Genomic DNA, 22,813 nt, shown 5'->3' on the forward strand with positions numbered 1-22,813 from the left:
TTCCCTTCCTGTGGAGACCATGGTGGCACGGTGAGGACCTGGTGGAACCATGGAGTCCATTGGGACTTTGGGGCCATGGTGACACCGCGGGGCTCCATGGGACCCAGAGACCACCATGACTCTGTGGGGCCTTGTGGAACCATGGAGACCATTCCAACCCTTCAGGGTTTCATGTCACCAAGGGGGCATTGTGACATCTTAGGGCCTCCTGGAAACAAGGGACCATTGGGACACTGTGGGGCTCCATGGAATGAGGGGAACAGGGAACAGGTCTGGCAGGTTTGGCCTCCCAGGGACCACCTGACAGGTCTGGCTGATCTTGGAATGTCAAGGGCTGCTTCTCATTTGCCCATGAACCACTGGGGCTCTGTGCTTTCCTTGCTATGGAAAAGAACTGTCACTCTTTTCAGACACCCATGGCCAAAATTGGTACTTCCCCTAAAAAATTTCCTGTATGCAAGGGTATCTGCCAGAAAAAGACCTGCCAGCTCTGGCTGGCCTTGGCCTCTGATGGTCGCATCTCAGTTGCCTCAGAAGCACTGGGGCTCTGTGCCTTCCTTCCTGCAGAAAAGAACTGACCCTCTTGTCCAGGGGCCACGGCAGGAACTGGAATTTGGCCACCAAAACTCCATCTATCCTAGGATTGCTCCCAGACAAAAGCTGCCAGGACAGACAGTTCTGCCTGGCCTTGGCCTCTGGTGATATGAGCAGAATGTTTTCCTTTGCAAACACCTTGGAGAGGGCCCAGAGATCTCCCGAGCTGGGTTTTGCAGGCCTCAGGAACATAACCCATGTATGGAGGCTGATGTGCCTGGGCTCAGCTGTGAAGAGACTGAGGACAGATCAGGAGTGGCCTGGAAGGGCTTGAAAGGTGGACTCCGAAATGGTGGAGCTTTTCTCCATAGTGGGAAACAGCCAGAGAGAAAAATTATGCCCCAAATGCAGCTGGGGAAGGACAGACTGGACACAGGAGGAGAAAGGAATTTCCCTCCCAGGGCAGGGCTGTGGTGCAGCACGTCCCCAGCAGGAGCCTGGAGCAGCCCAAGGCTTTGTGTGGCCAGGCAGGGGCAGCAGGAGGCAGAGCTGCCAGCAAAGGAAGGGCCAGCGAGGTGGGGCAGCCGGGGGTGACGACAGCCTGCAGGGACAGAGGCGCAGGGCAGGGACACCGTGGGACAGCCTGGGCTGCAGAGGGCTCAGGGATGTGCAGCAGCTGCAAGGCCCTGACAGAGCCAACCTGTGCAGCCCTTTGGCCATGGCTGCTGGCCCTGGGCCTGAGGCCACCAGGGGACAAGTGACCCTTGCAGCCCTGGGGCCTCAGTGCCTCCTTGTCCCTGCTCAGCAGCCTGGCAGGGGCCGCCCCATGGTCCTGCCCTTGGCACTGCACATCCCCACATGCCAGTGCCCATCCCGGGAAGAGCCCTGAGCAATGAGGGAGGGACAGGATCTGCCTTGCCAGGGGCTGGGGCTCAGGCCTGGGCCCTTTGCATTCCTGAAACACATCCAGGTTTGCCCAGCACCAGAGACACCTTTCCCTTGCTTGTCCCCAGCTCTCATCAGTGCCTCCAGTGTTCTGCTCTGACTGGAACCTTGGGACACTTTCTCAGTCGTGTCCTCAGTGGGACCCATTAAAACTTCAAGAAACTTTGGTGTTTTAATTTAACTTTGAGTTCTTGAGAAGTTTTTTTGAAGACTCTCAGTGGCTGAGTCTGATGTAAATAACACAAAAGCCCTGAGGGGGTCATTAAAGTTTTCTTATTCCAGTTGTGGAGAAAGATTTCAAAGTGCTTGTAAGAAATACACATTCCTATTTTAAAGGGTGCATTTTATTACATTTCTCTTTGGATCAGAGGTGATTGCAGCATTCTGTGATTGATATTGAGCCAGGGTCTCCCCTCAGGAGCTCTGGCCTGCTCGGAGAAGCTGTGCCCTGAGCTCTGGCCCAGCGTGGACAACCTTGCTCCACATTGCCCCAGCCCATCCTGTGTGTCCTCACTCACCTGGGACCTGCTGTGCCTGCAGAGCTGGCTGCACCCAGCCTAAGAGGGGCTTTCCCTTTTTCTATGTTTGGAGCAATCTAAAACCCCTGAGTTTCCCCATGAAAACAGACACCCTCCTCAGGTGTGTGCCAGCCCAAGGTGCCACCAAAACCACTCCAGCCTGGCCCTGGGCCAGCTGTGAGGGTGGATCATCAGCCCCAGCTGCACTGGGCACTGCAAGGGGCTGTGGCCATGGGCACTGCACTGACCCCACTGCTGGGTTTGGCTGCCACGGCAGCCCTGAGAAATTAAACTGTCCTTGGAAACACTGGGGAGGACTGGGACATACTGGGGAACACTGGGAATGCTGTGGGAGACACTGGGACACACTGGGAGTGAAACTCGGAGTGAAACTGGGGGATACGGGGACAAACTAGGGACATTGTGGGGAAGACTGGACAATACTGCGGCATACTGTGGATGATATTGGGAGGAACTGGGAGGGCCTGGGAATGAACTGAGCTGGGTTGGGAGGGACTGGAGGGGAACTGGGGTTGTACTGGGCTGTACAGGGGATGAACTGGGCTGTGCTGGGAGGGACTGGAGGGGCACTGGGGCTGTACTGGGGATGAACTGGGCTGTGCTGGGAGGGACTGGAGGGGCACTGGGGCTGTACTGGGCTCTACTGGGGATGAACTGGGCTGTGCTGGGAGGGACTGGAGGGGTTGAATGGCAGTTCCCGCCTCCGCTGCCTCCCATTGGCCGAGGCTCCCGCCCATCACAGCCCCCAACCAATCAGCGCCAGGTATCATGGCTTTGGGAGCGGTGCCTGGAGTCTGCGCCATCTTTTCTTTTTGCCTACAACTCCCATCATGCCCCGCAGCCCAATAGAGCCCCATTGGGGCCGGGACTACAACGCCCGTCATGCCCCGCACTCCACAGACACCCCCCCCCCCCCCCCCCCCCAGTATGCGCCCCCATCTGTGCCATCAGAGTCCCCCAGACCCTCCGGAATCCCTAAGTGCTCCTCAGCGCCCAATCGAGACCCCCCAAAAGCGTTCTCGGATCCCCTGAGTGCTCCCAGCCCCACAGATGCCCGGTACAGCCACTTCTGGGAATTCCTCTCCTCTCATCCCCCGCGGCCCCAGAGCCCTTCAGAACACAGTTCCGCGCCTAAAATTCCTGCCGCGCCCTGCGCCCTAAGGAACCCGGTTAAATCTGCCTAAGCTCCCCCCGAGTGCTCCAGAGCCCCCAAGGAGCTCAAGTCGCGGCTCGGATGCAAAAGTGTCCCCCGAGGCCTTCTCGGGCTCCAAACGCCGCGTCCGAGCCACTCCCGGGACTACAGCTCCCATCATGCTCTGCGGCGCACGGCCAGCGCTGTTCCAGCCGGGACTTCATCTCCCGTCATGCCCCGCGCCCCACCGAGTGCCGCTGCCGCTGTGCCTGGAACTTCCGTGATGCTCCGCGGCCCCGTTACAGCGCATTGTACCCGCGCCTACAACTCCCATCAGCCCCCGCGCCCCAGCGAGCCCCGCCCGAGCCACCTGAGTGCCCAATCAATAGCCAATAGTGCTCAATGAATTAATGAAGGGAATTGTGTTACTTAGATCCAAGTTTTTGGTTACAAAACACATATAGAGATTTTTTTATACAAGCATTAAAATGAAATAATAAAATATCGAATAATATTTTTATGCATAAGGAAAATAATATTTTAATTGTTATTAAGCTAAAATTAATTAATTGAAATAATTTATTAAAATTTAATTAAATTTTATTTATGAAGAAAAATGCATAATTTTAAAAAAATGTTTTGACATGTCAGTCTCAGTTGGGCAATATTTGTGGGTAAGGAGCATGTGTTAAATGGATGTGATTCATGCTGAATAAGTTGTGTCCTAGATTGCAAGGCAAGATGTATTCAATTGCCATCTGTTAGTTTGGTTCACTGCATTGTTTATTTTATCTTTTAATTTTCTTCCCTAATAAAGAACTGTTATTCCTGCTCCCATATTTTTGCCTGAGAGCCCCCTTAATTTTATAGCAGTTTACAGGGAGGGGGTCTACATTTATTTTTTTCCCCATTTCAGGGAGGGTCCTGCCTTCCTTAGCAGACTCCTGTCTTTGCAAACCAAGACAGATTTTGGCACCCAATGTGCAGCTCGAAGGCAAAGAAACAAAAAAGGGAATAACAGTTCTTGAGTAATCCAATTTTTGATTTTTGTGTGCTGCTACAGAAACCTCGTTAAGCGGCACCCTGTGCTCCAGCCTGCCCTGGTTTGGGTGACACGGAACCGTGGCTGCATTTCTCCATTTGCAGGCCCTGATCTAAACACGGCTCCTACAGCCAAGGCTGCTGTGGCTGTTCTCCGGTTTGTTTTACGGGTGAATAAGGGGAAGAATTCATGGATCTTTAACTTCCTCTGGGAAGCAGGCACATGGATTCACAGCTGTCACACACTGACTCTGTGCTTTTGGGGTTACTTTAATAATGGCACCTACTGTGAGGAAATGACACTGGGGGAAATTTTCTCCCAAGCCTTTAACCATCTCTTTGGGTTTGCCCCACCAGTTTGTGAAGGGCTCAGATCCACTCCAAATACCAATGATATCATACAGGGGCTGTGTTGCTGTTAGCCCTGTTCTATTTGGCACTGAGAGACGAGGGAAGATTAACCTGGAAAACCACCCTGACACCCAGCCCAGAACCTGACACGGCCCCAGAGACCAGGGATGCTGCTGCCCCAGAGCCTGACCCTGCCCCACAGCCAGCCCAGATATGAACCACCCAGACTGGGTGGGGGTCTGCTGAGGGAGATGCAGGAGATGCTGAAGGAGTGCATTTCCCCAGCTGGTGAGAAGCCCTCCCCCTGCCTCGAAAAAGGAGAGTCTGATGGGGCAGCAGTGGAACCCACAGATGTTACAACTGTCCAGGCTCCAGCTGAGCCACAAAGGCAGCCACAGCCAGCAGCAGTCGCCCCTGTAGAAACAAGGAGGTCTAAGATGGAATCAGAGCACCCAGATAAGGGAAGGCCCTTACAACCCACAGGGGAACCAGAGGTTGTGATCATCACCGAGTCCCTGACGTACAAAAGTCTCCGTAAGCTGCACAAGGACATTGAACGACGGAGACGTGAGGCTTATACAACCTGACTGCTTCAAGTCTGAGACCTCATGGGTACAGGTGTCCAGCTGGATGGTGGTGAGGCAAGGAATTTGGGACTCTTAACCCAAGACTCAGGTATGAATCAGATTTTTGTAAGGGAGCCAGGGTCCCTTTCCCTCTGGGAGCGGCTTTTAATGAGTGTCAGAGAGAGGTTTGTCCACAGGGAGAGAATGCAGGAGCACCAGCATAGAATGTGCTGGAAAACCCTTGAGGAAGGGACCAACAGCTGAGGGAAGTGGCAGCATTGGAGGTACTCTTTGGGAGGGATGGACAGCATGATAATGACCCCGACAAGGTCAGGGGCACAGGGTAAATGCTGTGGAGTCTGGCAAGGCTGGGGCCATCTCAGTACACCACCTTCATTGCCACGATTAATGCCAATAACAGCCGAGAGACAGTGGGCTCTGCTGCCAGCAGCTGAGAAATTGTGAGAGTATGATCCATGGCCCAGTGCAGGCTCGTGGCTCTGCTGTGGGCAAGGAACTCAAAGAGGAGATGAGGGAGATGAGGGTGGAGGTGAGGAGGAACAGTTCCCACATTGCCCCAGTGCGAGTCACAGGCCCCAAAGTCAGAGCCCAACATTCCCCAGCCAGAGAGAGAGGGTACACCCCACGGGCTGGCCTGGGGTTCTTTCTGCGTGACCATGGGGAAGACATGGGAGGGTGGGATGGGAAACCCATTTCTGTCCTGGCAGCGTGGGTGTGTCAGCTCAAGGAGGGAAGCACTGACCGAGGGAATTCCAGTGAAGTGAAGGCAGCCTCAGCCTCCCATGATTGAGCTGTCAAGTATGATTTGTCAGATCACCTTTAAAATACCTCTACCATGTATGCCTAGGAAAGAAATAATAACCAGGGTTAGAGGGGCCCTGTCTCTAGCCAGGGAGAAGCACTGGAAAACTGGATCTTCTGGATGGTATGGATCCGATGGCCTGGCATGTCAGAGTCACAGAAATATGAAGCCTTAGCTGATACTCATGCACAGTGTACCCCAATGCCATTGGGACATGTGGGGGCATAACCTGTTTCCATTGCCGGGGTGACGGGGGGATCGCAGCAATTGACCCTGTTGGGAGCCGAGGTGAGCCTGGCTGGGAAGGAGCGGCAGAAACATCCATTGTGACCGGCTCAGAGGCCCCGTGTGTTCTGGGCATAGACTTCCTCCAGAACGGATGTTACAGAGACCCAAAGGGACTCAGGTGGGCTTTTGGCATAGCTGCTGCAGAGGCAGAGGACATTAAGCAATTGAACACCTTGCCTGGACTGTCAGAGAACCCATCTGCAGTAGGACTCCTGAGGGTGGAAGAGCAACAAGTACCAATTGCCACCTCAACAGTGCACAACCGGCAGTATCAGACAAATCAAGGTGCTTTGATCCCCATCCACAGAATGATCCGTGAGCTGGAGAGCCAAGGGATGGTCAGTAAGGCCCACTCACCCTTCCACAGCCCCATCTGGTCTGTGCACATGTCTGAAGGAGAATGGAGATTGACTGTGGACTATTGTGGCTTGAATGAAGTGACTCCACCGCTGAGCGCTGCTGTGCCGGACATGCTGGAACTCCAGTACGAGCTGGAGTCCAAGGCAGCAAAGTGGTACACCCCTGCTGACATTGCTAACGCGTTTTTCTCCATACCTCTGGCAGCAGAATGCAGGCCTCAGTTTCCTTTCACCTGGAGGGGTGTGCAGTACACCTGGAACCAACTGCCCCAGGTGTGGAAGCACAGCCCCACCATCTGCCATGGACTGATCCAGGCTGCACTGGAAAAGGGTGAGGCTCCAGAACACCTGCAGTACATCAATGGCATCATTGTGTGGGGGAACACGGCAATGGAAGTGTTTGAGAGAGGTGAAAGGATCATCCAGATACTACTAGAAGCTTCGCCATCAAGAAAAGCAAAGTCAATGGACCTGCTGAAGAGATCCAGTTCCTGGGACTGAAATGGCATGACGGATGGCACCAGATTCCCACTGAGGTCATCAACAAGATCACAGCTATGTCCCCACCAACCAGCAAAAAGGAAACACAAGCTTTCCTAGGCGTCATTGTTTTTGGAGAATGCCCATTCCCAAGTATAGATAGACTGTGAGCTCTCTCTACCTGGGTACCCAAAAGAAGAACGATTTCCACTGGGGCCTGGAGCAGCAACAAGCCTTCACCCAGATCAAGCAGGAGATCGCTCATGCTGTAGCCCTTGGCCCAGTCAGGACGGGACCAGAGGTCAAGAATGTGCTCTACTCTGCAGCTGGGAACAATGGCTTGTCCTGGAGCCTTTGGCAGAAGGTGCCTGGGCAGATTCGAGGCCAACCACTGGGATTCTGGAGCCGAAGTTACAGATGGTCTGAAGCCAGCTACATCCCAACAGAGAAGGGAATCTTGGCTTCCTATGAAGGAGTTCAAGCTGCCTAGGAGGTAATTGGCACAGAAGCACAACTCCTCCTGGCACCCCGACTGCCGGTGCTGGGGTGGATGTTCAAAGGAAAGGTTCCCTCCACCCACCATGCCACTGACACCACATGGATCGAGTGGATTGCTCTCATCACACAGCATGCCGTATTGGAAACCCGAATCGCCCTGGGATTTTGGAGATAATTACAGACTGGACGGAAAGTGAAAACTTTGGCCTCACTAACAAAAAAGAGCAGGGAGAAGTGACACAGGCTGAAGAAGCTCCACCATACAACCAACTATCAGCAGAGGAAATACGCTACACTCTTCACTGACGGTTTCTGTCGCATTGTAGGGATGAACTGGAAGTGGAAAGCAGCCGTATGGAGCCCCACACGACAAGTTGCACAAGCTACTGAAGGAGAAGGTGGATCAAGCCAACTCGCTGAACTCAAGGCCGTTCAGCTGGCTCTGGACATTGCTGAAAGGGAGAAGTGGCCAAAGCTCTACCTTTATACCAATTCATGGATGGTAGCCAATGCTCTGTGGGGCTGGCTGGGAAGGTGGAAGAAGGCCAACTGGCAACGTAGAGGAAAACCAATCTGGGCTGCTGATATATGGAAAGACATTGCCTCTTGGGTGGAGAAACTAACGGTGAAAGTCCATCATGTAGATGCCCATGTCCCCAAAAGTCGGGCTAATGAGGAGCACCGAAACAACGAGCAGGTAGATCAGGCAGTAAAAATAGAGGTGTCAAAGATAGACTTAGATTGGCACCATAAGGGGGAGTTGTTCCTGGCTCGATGGGCTCAAGATGCCTCAGGTCATCAGGGCAGAGATGCCACCTGCAAGTGGGCACGAGACCGAGGGGTGGATCTAACCACAGACAATATTTCTCAGGTGATCCATGACTGTGAGACGTGTGCTGCCATCAAACAGGCCAAGCGGGTGAAGTCCCTCTGGTATGGTGGGCGGTGGTCCAAGTACAAGTATGGGGAGGCCTGGCAGATTGACCACATCACACTGCCCCAGACACGCCAAGGCAAGTGCTACGTGCTGACCATGGTAAAAGCCACCACTGGATGGTTGGAAAGCTACCCTGTGTCTCATGCTACAGCCCGTAACACCATCCTGGGCCTTGAGAAGCAGGTCCTTTGGAGGCATGGTACCCCTGAGAGGATTGAGTCAGAAAATGGGACTCATTTCAAGAACAGCCTTATCAACACCTGGGCTAGGGAACATGGCACTGAGTGGGTGTGCCACATCCCCTACCATGCACCAGCTGCAGGCAAAGTGGAGAGGCACAATGGACTGTTAAAAATCACCTTAAAAGCATTGGGTGGGAGATCTTTCAAAAATTAGGAGCAGCATTTAACAAAGGCCACCTGGTTAGTTAACAGCCGAGGTTCCACCAATCGAGCAGGTCCTGCCCAGTCTGAGCCCCAGAATATAGTAGATGGAGATAAAGTCCCAGTGGCACATGCCAGAGGTTTGTTAGGGAAATCAGTGTGGATCAATTCTGCCTCGAGTACAGACAAACCCATTTGTGGGATTGTCTTTGCTCAGGGACCAGGTTGTACATGGTGGATAATGCAGAGAGATGGAGAAACACGATGTGTACCTCAGGGAGATCTGATTGTGGGGTGAGACTCATGTGCAAATATCACTGTTTGCTGCGTGTTACTGCCAGTGTCTGTACACGAAAACACACAGACATGAGACAGAAAGAAATGTGTAAGTGTCAAAGGTTTGAGTAAATGAGATGGAAGGAAATGTGTATGAGTAAGTGAAAGATGGAAGTTTTTACTTGATGGAGTTTTTAGATGATGTTGAAGATATGGAGATAAGGGGTGGAATGTCCAAGGCTGACGTTATGGTGTTTGTATCTCCAATCGTGTGTTCTGTTCATGTTTGATATTCTGTTCTGTGCTTTCAGAACTGACTCAGAAAGTGAAAGTTTGTTTTGCCTTGTTACCAGCTGGCTCACCTCCCCCATGGTCTGTTGTCTAGAAGAGGCCAGTGTTGACTGACTTGCTTTCTTTTGCTTGTTGGCTTTTGCTTGCTTTGTTTTGCTTTTTTGCTTGCTTTTGCTTTTGCCTTTGCTTTTTAAATTAGTTTAGCTAAGCAGTCCAATTCTTTCCCTGGACTGTTTCTTTTCCCTTTCCCTTTCCTGAATACCATCCAACCTGCTCTGGACTGGGACCCTCTAAACACCAAGGAGTATCCAGAGCCTGTGCTCTGTGATCCGCAGCAGCCATCCCATGCCCAGAGCAATCCCCAGCGCCCAGACCTGGGCAACCACCCCCAGGAGAGACTTTCTGGATTTGTCATCTCTGCAGAGTGGTGAAAGAGTTTTGTTGTCATCTGGTGTTGTTCATTTTTTTACTGCTGGGAAGGGTTTTGTTTGTTAAATAAACAGGTCCTTTTCCACTTCTCTCAGAGAAAATTCTTCCCGAATCAGGTGGGTGGGGAGGGGCTGTGGGGGATTGTTTTCTGGGGGCTCCTTCCAGAGGTTTTTCTCCCAGATTTGCCCTAAACTAGGACAAATATTTTGCTGCCCATCTCGTGGCTGGAGAGAGTGAAAAAACAAACCCTGTTGTAATCATATTTTGGTTCCAATTACTTTGTGTTAGTATGGAGCAGTTACTGGCTTTGTTGTTTGAATTCGTAGTGTCTTTTAGAGTGGAGGCCTGTATGTGTTCCTGGTCCCTAGGGGTTTTTTTGAGATCTTAATCCCTCTATGGTCCCTATGTTTATTTTTTTATCCAGGAATAGCTCTGGTATTGTCCCTAATACGTAGTTTTTGCAGTAGAAGGGCACTGACCAGAATATCCATTGGGCTGGGCTTGGGTGTCATGGCTTTCAGGGATTTATGAAGGTGCTGAAGTCTGTTCCAAGAATGCATGGCTCATGGTCATGGTTGTGCAGCCAGTTTGTTAGAGGGAAAGCAGGGGATGAGGCTTTTCAGCCTTTGCTTTCCTTCTTCTCCTCTGAATCTCTTAGCTCCCTATTAGAGAATGTTCCGTTTCCCCTGACTGTTAAAGAGACCATCTTCCTGGTGTTTAATCTGGTAACTTTCTCTACACAGTCTGCAGTCTCTCTAGAATGAGGGCTGAGATTTCTAGAGGGGCTGAAGAGACCCCTGACCCAGGAGTAGACCCATGTGTGAGAAATCCTGAGTGGTGTGGGAAATGGGGGAGACGGGAATTGGCACATAGACTGTTTTCCCACATTCAAATCGATTTTAATGATTTGCCTAAAGTAGGAAGGTATCAACACTTATTGGTGATAATAGATCACTTGACTCACTTTGTAGAGACATTCCCTACCTCCAGGACAACTACACAAACAGTAGTAAAAATACTATTAGAAGAGATAATCCCTTGCTACAGACTAGCAGAAGTAATAGACTCTGACAGAGGGCCACACTTTGCCTTCAGAATAATCAAAGAAGTAGTTACAGCTCTAGGAACAAAGTGGCAATATCATACTCCCTGACATCCACAAAGCTCAGGTAAAGTGAAAAGGGTAAATGGGAAAATTAAGAAACAACTAACTAAATTGATGTATAAAACACAGTTATCTTGGGTAAAATGTTTACCTTTAGCCTTGTTAAATATAAGAATTCTGCCCAGAACTGATATTGGAATTTCTCCATTTGAAATGCTTTATGGGGTGCCTTATGACATGGATTCTCCTATAGATCAACCTGAAATAAGTAATCAACAAATTAACCAATATGTCATGCAACTTATGAAGGCTCGGGAAGGGCTTAGAAGAGCTGGGTTACTAGTGCAACAACCTCCTTTAGACCTAGCAATCCACAATATAAATCCAGGTGATAAGGTGTTAATAAGAAACCTAGAAAGAAACCTCACTAACCCCAAACTGGGAAGGCCCCTATGTTGTTTTACTCACTACAGAAACTGCAGTCAGAACCGCTGAGAAGGGGTGGACACATGCGAGCCGAATAAAGGGAGCGATTCCTGCTGCTGCCAAAGAGCCCTGGAGAATAACCAGCCAGCCCGGGGACCTTAAGGTCACATTTAAATGGACTGAGTGGACTCAGTAAGAATTGTACGAACCAGCTGGTAGAGTGAGATATTGGACTATGGATATCCTATAACGAATGATTTTAGAGTATATTGTACAAATAAGGATTGTGATTTTTACCCTTTTGTATGCCACATTTGTAAAATTTGCCGGAACAGTGGTGGGTCCATAGTTACAGAGGCACTCCTCCTAGGGGTATTTGTAAAGGTGTTATCAGTTAGAAAGAGAACTGACAGAGTCAGTCCTAAGGATTGGAGTAGAGAACGGGACCCTACCAAGGGAATCCCAAGAGTAGTGGGAGGTGTTTACTAAGGGGGCTAGGCCTGAAAATTTTTGTTTCCACTCCAATGAACTCCAAATTAGAAAAGGGAATTGCTGGAAAACTTTACCTGGGATTCAGTGTGACTCACCACAAGTGAAGGATAAAAATTTGGAATCATTCAAAGAGAGGCAACAAAAACAGAGTAAGGGTCCTCCTGAAGAATATCCTTGCTCCGAGAAGATGGTGCGCCTCGCGGCTTGGAGCAACCAAGTCGGCGAGCGAGGCAGAGGGATAAGAAGCGGTGGAGGAAAGAGCCCTCAGACTGGGACAATTCAAAGGTATTTCAAGAACTGCCTCAAGAATACTGATCTCCCAAGGGTAAAGGTGAGCCCGGCAATAACATGTCAAAACAAACACTGGGAATGGGGAGATAATGATAATCAAACCCTGGGGCGGTTTGGACTCCACCCTTGCTGACAAATCCTGTGCATATTAGTTATATGTTGTACCTGGCCTGGTCAAGGGGACTATGCACACCAGCCATTTAATTGGACTCTGACCAAAACAGACCAAGGGAAAGTTGTTAAGCATAATGCCACCACTGTAGCTCCCATTTTTTTTGTTACTAACAAAGACTTGATAAACTCTATCTGGGGATGGAGTAAACCTGAACTCCAGGCTACCTATTGGTGTCCTAGTTCCAATCCTGAGAGGGGATATTGTCATTATCCCGGGGAATATCTGTGTGGGTATTGGGGCTGTGAAACCATAGCAACCGCCTGGGCAGTCACCCATCCAGATAAATGTTTAAAGGTCTCATGGTACCCTGAGGGGTGCAAAACTCCGGGGTATGGCACTAAAGGAGAATTCTGTATAAGGGAGATTGCAGATCCCGTAATATTGTTGTTACTAAGTTTAACTTTCAAACCTTACATTTTTAATAAAATCATAGACATTGTAAAAGGAAGACTAGAGGCAGCTCATCTAATGCTTAATAGAGATAGGTTGGAAACATTGCCCAGGGACTTAGAAGTAGATGAAACCCTGTTCTTAAACTACCAAGAGTTTAAGCATTTTAATGAACAAATTGGTAAAGAGGAAAAGGGGACATTGTAATAAATAAAAAGGTCTTTGTTCATCAAAATGAGCATTAAAGGAGATGAGAATTTGAACTGAGTAGGGAATGCAACTAGCATAGAAGACTGTGTAATTATATACAAGTTAACTTTTAGGCCAAGGACAATCTGCAAGGAAGATGAGGAGCATTCATTCCTACGACCACCAAGGGCAGAAAAAAAGACCCCCTAGCAACCAATTGCACCGGCACAGAGTGCATAGAGAGAAAATACGTCACCCGGAAAAAAAAAGGGACTATAAAAACAAAAAGGTCAAATAGGGAAGGTACGCCGTGGCAGAGCAGAGGCTCCCTGGCCACCCAGACCTGTTCTTTTGCTTAATACCGCTTGCTTAATAAATTCTTGTTAATTGATTTATCTAATATTAGCCTCCCCAATTGAATTTGTCCGTAACACCCTGGCCCAGCAGCAGGGGACAGGGGGCACGGCCTGTCCCCCTGGCCCAGCAGCAGGGGACAGGGGGCACAGCCTGTCCCCCTGGCCCAGCAGCAGGGGACAGGGGGCACGGCCTGTCCCCCTGGCCCAGCAGCAGCCCCGTGCCCTGCCCAAGGTGCTCCCAGCAGGGGCTGGGCCCCAGAGGCAGGGGGAGACCCCAGTCCCGGGGCAGCGTTTCTGCCCTGTCCCCTGTCCAGCCCAGCGTGCCCCGTGTGCGCAGTGACCACTGGCACGGGCTGCCCTGGACACTGTGACCTGCTGGGGACACTGAGAGCTGCCCCGCTGTGACACTGCCCTTGGGATTGCACAGGCACCAAACAAACCCCAGCCAGCACCGCCCCTTGTCATGTCCCAGGCACCGGAGAGCATCAGAGCCAGCCCCGCTCCTGGTGATGTCCCAGGCACCAGGGCACATCCCAGCCCCGCTCCTGGTGATGTCCCAGGCACCAGGACACATCCCAGCCCCGCTCCTGATGATGTCCCAGGCCCTACGAGTGTCCCAGGTGTGGGAAAAGCTCATCACACAGCTCAACCTTGACCCCAAACCAGCAGAGGCACCACAAAGGGCAGCCCTGCGAGTGCCCCAGTGTGGGAGGAGCTCCGTGCACTGCTCCAGCTCCCTCCCCCATGGGAGGATCCGTGCTGGATGATCCCCAGTGAGCCCCGGTGGGCAGAGTCCTGGTGACCCGTGGTGCTGCTGATCCATGTTGGGAAGACACCCGGCTGGGGGGATCCACATCCTCCTGGCTCCCCGTGGCCTGGATTTTCTTTTCATTTCTCTTTGCCCTTTCAAAACTCTTAAAAGCAGGTAAAAATAAAGATGTTGAGCTAAGACAAGGATGGGGACATGGGGGGGTCTTGCAGGGGATGTGGGGGATGCTGGGTTTGAGGGACTTGGGGGTTCCTGGGAGGGACCTGGGAGTTGCTCAGGGCTTTGGGCACCCCAGGCTGAGCGGCTCCAGTTGCCCTGGGAGACCCTGGTGGAGGTTCTGGGCAGCTGGTCAAGGACCCCCTGCCCTGGAACTGTCCCCATGTGCCCCCATCCCAACGCCTCGTCCACCTGCAGCGGCTACCCAACTCCTTACTCCCCTTCCATACTCCCCTTGCCCTTGCCTGTTCCCGTGTCCCCCCTGTCCCGTTCCCATCCTGCTCCCATCCCAATCCGGACCCCATTCTTGATCCTTGTACCGTATTCCCTGTCCCTGTCCCTGTCCCAGTCCTATTCCCTGTCCCCATTCCTGGTCCCTGTCCCCATTCCCTGTCTCTGTCACCACTCCCATTCCCTGTCCCCATTCCCATTCCCTGTCCCCAATCCCAGTGAGACATTAATTTTGAAGAATTAAGAATTTTAGGAAAGTTAAGATGATAGTTAAATTGGATGTTGCTGACTTATTGGAAGTAGATAAATGGGCTTTGTTCATAGTTAACAGTAGCTGGATCTTAGATAAGATATCCAGGATCTATTAACTCATTGCTTGCCAGCTTTATGCTTGGGTAGCTGTGCTTATCATGTGAAACAGAATGTGATAAACAGATTTCAGGGACACAAAAACAGTTGCAGACTTCCCATACTTTAGGAATCCATTAAGCACAGGAAAACGGCAAGGATTCATTTGTCACGTATGCATGGGAAAGGCAGAAAGGTCAGAACGAGGAAGACTTATTTTACTTCCTCATTTTGGAGACCCCTCCCCAAAAAGGACCCCTGACTCATTTCAGGGAACAGAACTACACATGCTTAATTGCCTTTTTGCCAATTAGCACATGAAGCGGATCAGAGGAAGTGACAGGGATATGAATATGCATTCATATTTTGTGTATTCAAGACTTCTGTAAATATAAAAGCTTTGTAATACCTGTGATTTTTGCAGTGTGCATTAGGGAATTATCCCAGGTACTGCCCAGCTGTCTCAATAAACATACACTTTCTAATGTAAACCCGTAGAGAGTTTTTGTCCATCTCAGTTGGATATCGATATTAGATTGATATTCATATTTTAGTAAATCATTGTCCTAAAGAAGTCCTAGTATGTGCATTAACATGCCTTTTCTTAATATTCTAATAATTATTGTTGCATTGTTTCAAGATAAACTGGTATGATTCAAAGAATATCCACTGAGGTACACATAGAACATCGATTTATCATAAGCAAATTGCAGTTGCAGATATTTTCACTGACATTCTGCCACTTGTCATCATTTTAAAAGTGAAAAGTCAGCTATTAAAGTCAACAACAAAATTTCTAACTTCTAACAAAGGGAAAAAAGTATATGGTTTGCACTAGATAAAATATAAATACAGAAAATGTCTCCCAACCAAGTTCCTTGCCCTGATCAAAACATCTCCCAATCAAGTTCTTCGCCCTGAACCTGGCTGATAAAGACAAATATTATCAGTAAATGTGGATGAAACGTTGCATAAGTTAATAGTATTCAAAATCTATGTTCTGTTCCTATTATTATTTTTATACAAAGAAAAAGGGGAAAGGGGTTGGATTGAGGGTACACCCTCCTCCCCTCTGAGTCTGTTCTCATGTTTTACAATAAATCCTACAACAGTACAATACAGCTGCCTAAAATATGGACACTGGAAACCACAGACAGCATTACAAATGATCACCTCCCTCATGGACAGTTCATAGATGGATTTGATTTGTTTACAAATTATTTCTCAAGTTTGCAAACAGTTTTTCTGTTTACACATTGTTTTCTGGAAGTTTGGTTTTTCCCCAAGGGATCAAGTGCTTAAAGGTTGTTTTTTAAAATTGGGTTTTTCTCCAAGTGTTAAATGGGCTCAGGGTTAAATAGCTTTCTGCTTTTAGAGATAAGTTCAATTTGTAACAAAGAAGCATTATGCCTGTGGCCTGAGTTCTCCCCTAACAGTTCTTGGAGGGGAATGCTGCAGCTCCAGTGTAAATTAGATGCACGCTCTCCTCTGTCCCCATGTTTGCAAAGGGCCCTTGCAGATGGGTGACAGAGAACAATACACAGAATTTTATAAAGAAAAGGAGGGTGAGGTGTTCCCATGATTGACAGGGGTCTTGACCAATCAAATATCTCCCAAAACTGCAGGCACCTCACGGGCCAGAACCTGAAGGGGCGTGGAGCTCAAACCAATGAGAGCTTCCAGGCCTGGTCTTTCAAATGCCCTGTGTAAGGGGGGGCTTGGGAAATAAAATCTCTCTGTTGCCCCATGAATTCGGGAGGAGCAGTCTTTGTCTCCTGTGCCCTCGCTGCCCCACGAGACCAAAGAGATGTTCACCAGGGCCCTCCCTGTTTGTGGCCGTCCATTGCCCAGCTGAGCAGGCAGCCAGTTGTGTTTGCAGTGAGCTGCCACAGGAAGACACACAGCAGCTGGAGATTTGAATAGCAGGGCTTGGGCCAATTCTTTTACTTTCAGAGTGCAAGAAAGACACAAAAGCACAAGGAAACACGGCAGTGTTTTGGTGGAGTTTCTTTGTCCTGTGAAGTTCAGTAGCTGTTGGTGTTTCTGTGCTGCTGCTAATCCCTTCCATGAAAAAATCATTCTGAGAAGGAGCAACAACATCTGACACGCACCAAATGTTGCCCCCAGTTGCTCCAAGTGCTGCTCCCCACAGACCCTGTAGGATGGAGCACAGCCCCCAGTGCACACCAGCTTTGGCTGCCCTCGGGCAGAGAAGCCCTTTTGAGGCACAGGTTTCTGGGGCAGGAGACGGGCACCGGTGCTGCCAGGGCTCGGGGGAACTCTGCTTGGGCGGGGACTGTGCCTCACCTGCTGCTGTCAGCGCTGCCCGGGCCCCAGGGCTCAGAGCAGCATTCCTGCCCTGGCCCACACGTTCCTGGTCTGTGTCCCACGGCCGTGCTTAGGATGGCCACCATGTGGGACGTGTCCCGAGGAGGCCGTGCCAGCTTCTGTGGAGGCCCCGTGCCCTTCCGGCCGCGGCTGCGTCGGCAGCTGCGGGGGCTCCTGCTGCTCTGAGCCCGCAGAGCAGGGCAGCGTTTGCTGATGGGCTGAGCCCTTCCTAAAGATCCTGTTGGGCTGTCTGACACACCTGGGGCAAGGCATTCCTTCCACCCTGGGCCACTCTGGGGGGCTGGGGGTGGCCCCAGGGCAGGTGGCAGTGCGTGCAAGGGCCCTTTGTGACACGGTGCAGCATGGTCACCGTGGAATGGAACGGGACAGGGATTCCAAGGGCCCTTGGTGACACGGTGCAGCATGGTCACCGTGGAATGGAACGGGACAGGGGATCCAAGGGCCCTTGGTGACACGCTCTGGCAGAGGTGTTGGCAGTTACAAGTTACAGTTACACTCCACAGTGCTCGGTGCACACGACGAGAGAGGACGCGAGAGAGCGGTGCTGTGAGGAGCCCTCGCACAGCCACTTGTTCCTTGCTGACCCAGAGCTTTCCCGAGGTATTACTCCTGCAGGTGAGCTCGTGGCCAGACCAGAGCACTTGGTGACCCCTGGCCTTCCCGAGGCATCTCTTCTGCAGCTGCCCTCGAGGGCAGACCGTGGCATTTGCTGTGCACCGTCCTTGACGGGAGTCTCCTGTCCTTGTGGCTGGAGCCCCAAGAGGTGAGTGCAGGACTTGCTGTCCTGTAACCTTTTCCTTTTCACCTTCTGCAAGCAGCCATGAATCCAGGCAGTGTCATAGAGCACAGACCTGCGAACGTGCCCAAGCTGGCCTGGGGGAAGGAGGAGAAAGAAGGCCCTGGAGCTGCCCCAGCACAGCAGCCTGAAGAGGTGGAGCAGTTCCAGCCACGGCAGAAGGGTGAGTGGCAGAGCTGGGCCACAGGGCTGGTACCTGCAGCCAGCTTGGCCCCATGCCATGCCATGCCATGCCATGCCATGCCATGCCATGCCATGCCATCCCATCCCATCCCATCCCATCCCATCCCATCCCATCCCATCCCATTCCATCCCCTGGGGCCATGCCCATGGACAGGATGGAATAGGGGCCGGGCAGACACCCCACAGCCGTGCTCCGTGCCCTGGGCCGTCGCGGGGCTGTCCCTGCCTGGGCAGCACAGGGCTGGGCTGTGTTCTCCGGCCTCTCCTGCAGCCCCTCAGCTCGGGCTGCGCTCGCTCTTTGCCAGGTGCAGCCGTGCAGCACACACGAGAGCAGGAACGCACCCGTGGCCGCTTCCGCAGAACAGCGCAGGTACCTGCAGCCATCCCCACCTGGGCTGGGCCTGCTGGCACTGCTCAGCCCAGCACTGTGCTCAGAGCACTCCATGCAGCATCCCAGGCTACTTGCCTCTCTGCTGCAGATGGTTTGCAAATTCATGAAGAGGATTCGGGAGGAAGAGAGCAGCGCCATGGGCACCGTGTTCAGAGTCTACTCTCCCATCTTCAAAACCAAGAGCAGCGCTGCCCTGCTGGATATGCTTGTGGAGGAGGGTCCTTCCAGCCCAAAGCAAGTAAGCAGCCTGTGGCCTGGCTATTCTTCTCCCAGCAATTGCTTGGCCTCCCAAGCCACGCCTGCAGCTCCCTGGGAGCCTTTGAGGCTATGGCAGTGTGGAGGCAAGGGAAGCACTTCTCTGGGGCAGCTGGGCACATTCCTTCCTCCTGCAGCTTTCCAAGTCTCCCTGTGCCTTCTCCAGGTGCCCGCCATGGTGAGGTTCATCCACCAGTGGCTCATGGCCAATGAGTTTCCTGAGTACAATCTGTACAGGCCCCTTCTGGATCTGACAGAGGCACAGCCCTCTGACGTGGTGATGGCTCTCCTGCGTGTGGCCCCATTGTGTGACAGGTACGGGGCCCACCTGCCCAGAGGGCTCAGGGCTCAGCAGCCCTTCCCCCTGTGCAGCCTGTCCCAGGTGTCTGACACAGAGAATTCCAGGGCCCTCTGGCTGCTCCCTTTGCCAGCCCTGGCCCCTGCCAGCCCCCCAGCGTGCTGCCATGCTTCCCCCCTGCCCCTCAGGGGCCAGTCCCCACAGGGCTGGGCTGCCTGCGTGCTGCCAGTGAGGGGCAGTGGGCAGAGGCAGGGCTGGCAGAGCAGCTCAGTTTCCTGCTGCCGCCCAGGCCACGCTGCTGTGTCCCAGACTCCTCTGAGACAGAGCTCTGACCCCACAGAGCTGCTCTGGCCATGTGGAAGAACATCATGTGCTCGCTGAGGACTGCAGAGCCGGCCATGCTCGTGCTCCTCGATGTGCTGGGGAGCTGGCCAGAGCACAGCACGTGCACCTCCGATGGGGACCACACGGCTGTCCTTGCCCTGGCTGTGAGTTTCTGCCTTTGCTGGCCCCAAGGCCACCTCTCCAGCAGCTCTCCATCCTCCCTCTCCCACGGCGTCTCCCTGCCTCAGGCGCTGGGCTGAAACCTGGCCTCGGGGCAGCTCCAGGGCCACCAGGCCCGGTGCTCCCCCTGCGTCTCTCCGGGCATCTCCCTCCCGTGCTCGGGCCCTGCCACACGGACACCTCGGCACTGAGCGCTGTCTCGGGCTGCTCTGTCCTTTGCAGGCAACCGTGGTGATGTGGAAGATCCTCCAGCTGCCCTGTGTGCCACATGTAGTCACCATGCATTTCCCCGGCCTCTTTGTGCATCTGCTCTTCCAAGTGCTCTTCAGCACTCTGGATGTGCCAGAGGAGGTCAATACCTTCTGGAAGGGATGCCAGCAGCAACACGGTCTTGCCACCAGCCCCAGCAGGTGCTCCATGCCAGTCCTCCTGTCCCTGCCATGTGCCCAGGGCAGGGGCCAGTGCTCCCAGTGTAACCTCAGCTTTGCTCTGTGCACAGCTTTGCAGAGCAGACCCTCAAGGCCCTGCTCTGCCAACTTCACTATGAGGATGTGGTGGTGGCCATGGAAGACAAGCGTGGCTGGGACACACTGCTCTGTGCTGACACCCACCACTGTGCTGTGGGCGTGCTGGCCAGGTGAGACCCCCTGCTCCCCAGCTGTCCCCAGCATGTGTGCCCTGTGCCCGAGGTGCCCCACACAGTCACCGTGGCTGTGGGCCAGAAGGCCTTGTCACCAAGGGATGGCCAAGGAGGCTGCAAAAGGCTGGGAGAGGAGTGTGCCCAGGAGCAGCAACCTCCCAGAGGGCTCAGCTGCCCCTTGCAGGGTGGTGGAGAAAGGCCAGAGCTCTGTGGGGCAGTCCTGGGAGAGGTTTGCCGCTGCTGGCTGAGGGCTTTGACTCGTGTTTCCTCCTGTCAGAGAAATGCTCCGTGCATCCGAAGCCGCGTGTTCCAGGATTGCGTTCCACCTGCTCGGGCTGCTCAGCAAGGACACTCCGTGCCGGGATTTGGCTGCCCTGGCGTTCCTTGTGGAGGTGAGCCTGAAGGCCGGCGCTGCCTCGCTGAGCTGCCTCCCGGCTCTCTGCCCTCTCTTGGCCGCAGTGCCTTGGACGGAGCCCGCGCCCTGTGCTGCTGCCTGGGCCCGGCCCTGGGTGGTTCTGGGCTCCCGCCGGCCGCTCCCCCGTCACCGGCCTGTGCCTTTCAGATCCTGGAGCACCTGAACTTGAGTGAGTGCCGGGACAGCGTCCTGCAGTTCCTGTCCAAGCACCTGCAGAGCGAGTGCAGGGGGAGGCGTCGCTTGGCACTCCGAGGCCTCGTGGCGCTCGGCACCACCAGTGTCTCGGTGAGAAGAGCGCAGGGGCTGAAGCCGTGCTGCCAGCGTGGGGCTGGGGAAGGCAGTCCCTGGGGCTTGGCTGGCCTTGGGGCACTGGGGCAGCTGCTGCCAGCTCTCCTGCCTCCTGCTGCAGCTGCCCCAGGGCTTTGGCACAGGCCTTTGGCCCCTGGGCCCTGTGGCAGCAGGATGGTGTTTCACATACTTATGTTCCACAAATAGATGGCCATAAGGATGTGGAGCCTGCATGAAAGACTCGTGGAGCTCCTGAAGGAAGATGACAGTGTCATCCTCAGGATGACCACAGTTCTCCTCAGAGCTTTATTTTTCTGCAATGGTGCCCCAATAACCAGCGCCCTCGCCCTGCAGCTGGCTGAGGCGCTCCTGCCACTCTTTGACAACGTAAGGCTCTGCGCCTCCAGCCACGGCCAGCGGGTGCTGCCCGCACACTTTGTGCCCTGTGCACTCACAGACTGTGCCCAGGTGGGCCTGAAGCAGCTGATGCTGAGGCTTTTCTTCCTTCCTTTCCTACAGGAGGACAGCCAGGTGCAGTTGTGCTCCATGTTTATCTTCAAGGAGATGCTGGATTTTTTTCCAGAAGAGGAAAAGAAGACCCTGAATGCACACGTGCGCCAGAGCCTGCTGCCACTCTCCATGCACTGCCATGATGAGAACCAGCGAGTGGCAGAGGTGAGGACTCGGCAGCTGCCGCTGGCCCCTGGCAGGGGCTGGGCTGGCCCTGCCCTGGCGCCTCGCAGGCTGCAGCTCCTGCTGGCCTTGGCACAGGGACGGGGTCCTGCGCCCTGGGCTGTGGGGCCATCTCCGCATCTCTGCTGCTCTCCAGGCTTCTCAGGAAACGCTGCTTGCTGCAGCTGAGTTCCTCAAGAGGAGGGACCTTGGACAGCTGGTGAGGAACCAGAAGCTGTGGCAGTTCCCCGAGTGCCTGGTAAGGAGGGCCGGGAAGCCGCAGCCCCAGCCTGGAGCAGCCCCTGAGCGCGGTGCTCGGTGTGCGGGCTGGCAGCTGTGCCCCTGCCCGCTGCTGCAGCCCGAGGCCGCGCGGGCTCTGCTCCAGGCTCCTGCGGCCCCAGCCGGGTGCCCATGGAGCCCCGGCCCGGGGGGCTGTGGGGCCAACCCTTCCCTCCTGCCGCTCTCTCCAGCTGGCAGAGGACAGCAGCAGCGTGGCCGAGCACCTGCGCCGGGCCCTGCCCTACCTGCAGAGCCCACAGGAGCCCCTGCGAGAGGCGGCCGTCAGGTTCATGGGTGAGCCACGAGCCGGGCCAGGAGGGCGTGTGGGCACAGGGCTGGCGGCGCCGCTGGCAGGGAGCTGTGCCCTGGGCCTGACAGGCTCTGTGTTCCCAGGGACGGCCGGGCGGCACCTGAGGGGGAGGAAGGAAGAGCTCCAGCTCCTCTCTGAGGGTGAGTGAGGGCAGCGGGCTGCCAGCGGGGGCTGCCGGGGGAGCTGCGAGCCCTGCCCCGGCTGCGGAGGGCTCTGCTCCCTGTGCGGACCAGGGCCGGCGTGGGCAGAGCACACAGAGCTTTCAGGGCACCTGGGGGATTCGTGGCCAGCAGCTTCGGGCTGATCCGGCTGGTCCCTGCTCCCTGCTGGCCATGGCCAGAGCCGGCTGGGATGGCCCTGGCACAGAGTCCCCTCAGGTCCCCTCAGATGTGGGAACTGACCATGGCTCTGTTCCTCTCTCTTTCAGCCCTTGAAGGCCTGACCAATGACATCAGTGACGCCGTCGGAAGCCTGGCAGTTCAAACACCGTACATCGTCCAGGAAGCAGAGAGAGCTCCATATTCCATCTTTGACAACCTGCGTGATCGGCTCTGCAGGGCATGGGGGAGACGG

The sequence above is a fragment of the Lonchura striata genome, chromosome 5 (assembly GCF_050655825.1).
Source record: "Lonchura striata isolate lonStrDom1 chromosome 5, ASM5065582v1, whole genome shotgun sequence".
Taxonomy (NCBI): Eukaryota; Metazoa; Chordata; class Aves; order Passeriformes; family Estrildidae; genus Lonchura; species Lonchura striata.